This window comes from Nicotiana sylvestris, chromosome 5, assembly GCF_000393655.2.
Source record: "Nicotiana sylvestris chromosome 5, ASM39365v2, whole genome shotgun sequence".
NCBI classification, from domain to species: Eukaryota; Viridiplantae; Streptophyta; class Magnoliopsida; order Solanales; family Solanaceae; genus Nicotiana; species Nicotiana sylvestris.
The window spans coordinates 128357196-128363511 of NC_091061.1; positions in this window are offsets into that span (position 1 = coordinate 128357196).

A 6316-nucleotide genomic window follows, 5' to 3' on the forward strand; every position below is an offset into this window, starting at 1 on the left:
TATTTTTTGTCTAATACTATACTACATTTCTCACATTAAATGATATGCTTTCATATCCAACTTGCTTGTAGAAATGACTGCCTTGGTCACTCTACGTAAGATTGTATTTTTAACCTATTTTTATTCATTAATTTATACACACACATTTATTATGTATTTATATGTATGTTTTATATTTAACACCTAACTACGAACAAAAACCCTAATCCTAAGGCCAAATCCCTCACGTATGTTAAGTCTTACACGTAATGTCATAAAAGCAGGTGGCAAGTGGCTTAACACTTATCTCTACTGTTGCTTAAAACCTAAACACTTCACTAAATTTTAACAGTTTCTTTTGTTATTTATTTCCTTGGTGGTGGATAGAATAATATACTGATGTACATATCATATGGAAAGTGAATACTTTAAAGATATATAGGATTACATAGATACACGTGGCATTAAATGCTAAGGGAATAGATTACCTAAACCTAGCTTAACATATGTGGTTGCTTGCTTCTCTTAAACTACTCCAATGGTGTAACTCTATGTAGGCACCATCTTCTTTCCATCACATTTTATTTGATCTAGCTACTTACTACAAAGAGTCAAATGTACTTTTTGCTGCCTTAATTTTATGTTAACACAATTTTAATAGAATAATAAACCTAAATAATCTTCCACCAACCGTTTAAATTAAAAATAATTAACGGATATATAATATATGTATAATTTATTTATATTATGGATATAATCATGTAAAATCGTGATATAATTTATGTATGTTAGCTAGAAAAAGTAAACAGTAAATTTAATATATATATATATATATATATATATATATATATATAATAAATTAATTGAATGATTTTGATTGATACAAATATAGATGGTGGAAACTGATAGACAACATATAAGCATGTAACACAAAGGAAATTGATTTGGACCCTCCATCTTTTCATTGCTAGTGTACCTTGCAAAAGGAGTGATAATAATACATATACATTTTTATCCTAGCCATTGGATTCATATCGAAAGCCCATTGATGTAATATTCTATCTCTCATTATGGTTTGTTAGTAGTACCACACTTCATACTAGGAGTGACAAACGGGCGGGTCGGGTTAGATATGGTTCGGGTCGAAAACGGGTAATGAAAATATGGATTAATTATTCGATTCGACCCATATTTAATACGGATAAAAAACAGGTTAACTGGCGGATAATATGAGTTACCCATATTATCCATGACTTCTTGTATATGATCACTTTTGGGAGAATTCTTAGTCTCCCTAACTTGAAGAATCCCCAATTTGAAGCTTAACAAATGTAAAAGTTAGACCCATTGGTTATCCATTGGTTACTCATTGGTTATCCATTTTCTAAATGGATAATATGGCCCTTATCCATATTTGACCCGGTTTTTAAAAGGTTCATTATCCAACCCATTTTTTAATTGATAATATGGGTGGTTAACTGTTTTTTTTTAACCATTTTAATTTGCCACGCCTACTTCATACTATACCCAAAGGAACAATACAACATGGCTAGCTAGCTACCAAAAATTTCCATTCCAAAATCGTGCCACTTTTTGGGATCTTAGATTTATTCTTTTCACTTAAGGTTCGTTTCCCACGAGGATAAATGATAATAATCTCGGGATAATAGATGTATATTATTGTATTTTGTATTTGATTGAAATATGTTTTTATAAGCTATCCCAGAATTTCTCCACAATTGTAGTACAATTATGATACCACACTCTATGGGGATAATAATTTGGGGATTACTAATCTCAAAATAAAATATTAGCCTTTTTCTCAGGATCTTTTAAGAAATTCTAGGTTAAATTTGAAAATAAAAGTTTATCCAAATTTATTGGGAAAAATTCAAAAATAGGCAGATTTAGAAGTGGTCATTCAAAAATAGCCACAGTTTCAAAAGTAATTGAAATTTAGCCACTTTTCATGTAAAGATAATCTGAACGAAAATAATGTTCAAAATCTGGAAAAATACAACAGTGTAATATATTGGAATTCCAGTATAATACCCTGAAACTCCAGTATATAATACTGGAACTTTCTGCGTGTTGGAGTTCCAGCATAATATGCTGGAAGTTCATACACAGGTGCATTGATTTCCAGTATATTATGCTGGAACTTTTCGTGTTGCAGCAAAATAGTGGCTATTTTTCAATAACTTTGCAAACGCTGGCTATTTTTGAATGATCAGTCCGAAAAATGACTAGCCCGTACTATTTTTACATTATTTCGCGTAAAACTAAATCCTACACGTGCGCGCGCGCACACACATATATCCTTTTTTTGGTCCAAAAAATCAAATATCTACCAATAAAAATGTATTTACTAATTATAATTTTGTCATTATTTAGTCGTTGTTTTATAATCCTCACATTATAATCATTTTATAATTTCACAAATCAAACGATCCCTTTAGGGTTTTGTTGGGTGAAGATGTCTTTTCAATCTTTTTACATGTTCACACTTTAATATGTAATTTAGAGGAAGTGGTCTTTTCCTCGCTGTAACCCTACCTTTCCAAATATTCCATGAATAATTGAAGAAGCATGAAAAAAGAACGCTCTAATATTATTCGTTTGATCATAGTATCAATAGCTTAAAAAGAAGAAAGAATAGCTCCATGTTGTACGACTTTCTATCCTTTTCTAACAGTGTTAATGAGAATCTCATGTATTATGCATTGAAATTTTCCTAAAAGAACGTAGGTATTTACCACTATGCTAAGACTTCTTTTTTTTTTGTTAATAAGCACCACTATGCTAAGACTTGACGCTATTTGACCATTGACCAACTCAATATATTTGAATTCAATGTGGCGTTATTGTTTCGAACTCTGCAGAAACAGTTTTGCAAATTCAATAATTGAGATTTTGCAAAAAAGTATTTGTTTGAAGAGTTTTTTAGTTTGTTCTTTTTTCTTTTATTATTTGCAATACCTGACGAATAATCAGCTTGGAAACTTCCAAAAAAATCTACTTGGTTTTTGCAAAAACATTATCAAACAGACACTTTTTACAAAATTAAATAAGAACTTGGTTTGTGAAAACTGTTTTGCAGAGTTTGAAACTAATGGCACTTAAAGGAAGTAGCAAACTCGCAATTGCATAGGACAACAATTTGGGATTTTATAATTAGTAATTTGGTTGGGGTAGAATCATTAATTCGTAGAAAATAGGCAGACAGCCTTTAAGAAATGGATAAAAACACACCGACCAACCAAGAGCTACAGCTTATATTTCAAATCGAGGGCCTTTTAGTTTCAATCTGAATAGAAAACTAAATTTAATGATATATTATCTCTTTTTAAAATATAATCTGAATTATAATTCAAACATAATATCAAGTTATCACGCTAAGCTTTTTTCGAGAAAAAGAGTTCTTATATATATTTTCCATTTTTCTTTTGAAATGCTATTAAGATGGAAAATTAATAACATCATATATATTCTCTGGTTTTGTTTTGTGACATGTGGAATCTTCTTTGCCAATTGAATAATTCTAGCATGTGAAGTCACATGTTCACAAGAAATAATAAGTAAACTCTTATATGCATATGGGAATCAAATTAAATACGAAAGTTGAAGGAGAAATTATTGTAAACAGGTGAAAGCAAAGAACATACATAGAGTTATACAATGAAAATTCTGCACCAAAATAATGGCGAAGGTTACAATTCTGTGAATATTTTCCCTACAAAAGATACAACCTAACATGCTTGATGCTGGCTTTTGGTCACTCCTCTTTTTTTCCCTTTCCTACTATATATACTTATTTGTAAAAGGATTTTCCCATATGTAATATAAAGGGTTCGCCTTTTTTAGGGGCCAACAAATTGTGGTTTAGGTGTTATTTCCATATTCCATTTATTCATTTGGGTTCAAATAGTGTGAGATGATTGAAATTTGAAAAAGTAAATTTATTCAATTATCTCGGTGTGTGTATATATATATATATATACCGAGATAATCGTTGTTATTTGGGTACAAATAAATAGTGTGTGATGATCCATTTTGTTTTTATCTCTTTGATTTAGCAATCGTTGTTATTTTCATAATTTATGAATGATAGAAGATGTTGATGTGTTGTGACGGAGTATAAAATTATGTGAAATAAGCATGATTTCTTTTTTTTTTTGGTTTAATTTTCTTAGACGTATTTAATCAGCTCAGACATAGATTTATTAAGTATAGATGACCATTAAAATATGATACAACTGATATAATATTTGACTGAATGCAACCGTTATGCGTGAGTAATTATATTATTTCATTAAATTTAAAAGTTGTTTTAATATAACATAAGAGTTTTCGTACTTAAATAAAAAACATCAACTTTAAAGTTTACTGCTCGATTTTTTTAGTAAATAGATAAACTAGTTTTGTGCCTCTTCTTAGACCATCTCCAACCTTACACTAATCTGAATTTTGCCAAAATTTATTTGTTTTTGTTGACAAAAATGTTTGTTCGTAAATTTTATCCATATTTTGACAAATTCCTAAAACCCCAAACCCAAATCCCATAATCAGCTCAAGAGCTGGTTTTGACCCAAAATATTACTATTATATTTTTTAAAAATTGCCCTAAACTTTTATATTTTATAAAAGAGCACACCATTTATTATTTGTAACAATACTGCTTCGTTTTCTCGGTCATCTGATAGTGTCTTACGTAGCTCATTATAAAAATGATACTTTTGTACCAAATGTATTTATGTTCAGTACTATGGTTTGTAATAATATAATGAATGTTATTGATGAATATACTGTTGGATATTTGTGATAGTTTTTAGAACTTGTGGGTACAAGTCATGTTTCATATTTTTTTAAAAAGAAAAAAAGTGAAATATATTTTGAAAACTGATGTCCAAACACATTTTCATCTTCAAACCAAACTTCACCCAAATCAGATTTTTCAAAATAAATTTGGGAATCTATGGCCAAATGCTAGCTAAATAATACCCCAAATTATATTTTGGTGTAATATATTATATTTGGTGTTTTGGTGCTCCAACCCAACACCATTTTGGTATGTGAATAGTGATGCTCCAATTTGATGTAACACTATTCATCAATATTTTATTATTATTTTTTATTATATAACACTTTTGATTTAATATATTATAAATTTTACCTTTTTCATTTTGGTCCCTGATATACCTAATTATTTTTTATGTAGTATCTTCATAATACTAGTTTTACATCTTAATTTTGGTGCATAATTTTTATAAATTAATTTTCGTATATATTACTAATTTTATTATAAGTTATAAATGTATAAAAAAGTATAACCATCACAAAAATAAAATTATAAATATAAAATATAATATATTGTCAATATATAACATGATATTTATTAAATAAGATAAAAATAAATATTTAAATTAGCGACTGACCTAGAGAAAAGAGAAGAATATAAAAAAGATATTTTGTGCGTAAAAAATTGCGTAATTGGTTGGAGTTAATTTCCACCATTTTGATGTTTACCCCATTTATTCTTGTAGTTGTCATTTGATAAATCATAATTTCTCTATGATTCAGAAACAACAGTCCATTGTTCATATACGTGCCTGCTCCCTACTTTTGAGCAAATAAACATCTTTTAATTAATATTCCTGTAATAAATATATATTCTCCAAATCAGAATTTCTCTGAAAACAACTCATAAGAATATTTATACTTCTACTTTCCTCTTTTTTCTTTCTTTTCTTGGTGGTTTCTTGATTGGTTTTATTGTATGCCAGCCAATACTGAAGAAAAAAAGGACGGATACGTGTTGGAGATGTACATATAACTAAAAACCCCTTTCCTAGAAGGACTATGGGTTATAAAAAGCAAAATAAGAACAAAACCAAAATCTAAATACTGCATCTTCTGTTGCAAATTTGTATATTACAAGAGTAATTTTTCTTTTTTACTTCCTAAGAAAGCTTCCAAAATGTTGCACCTATATTTGCAAAGTATTAGATAGAAAACAAAGTAATATTTTGCTTGGAGTAGTGTAGCAGAAATTTGTCACAATTTTCGTGTCATACAACGGTTGTTGAAGTCACTATTTATAGTTATACATAAAGAACAAGGTCCTAGGATCAAGCCCTCTTAAATGATAATAATGGAGGCCATTGATTAATATATAACTGACAGACTATGAATGCCAAAATTTTCTATAGCAGATTATATATTCAACACAGAGGAATATTCTTCATTGAATGTCATCTGGTGACAAATATTTATTTGCCCTTGTTAATGATATTCCCTTCGAGGTCTGTCCGGTGCCAACCGAAGTTGTTGTCCTCGG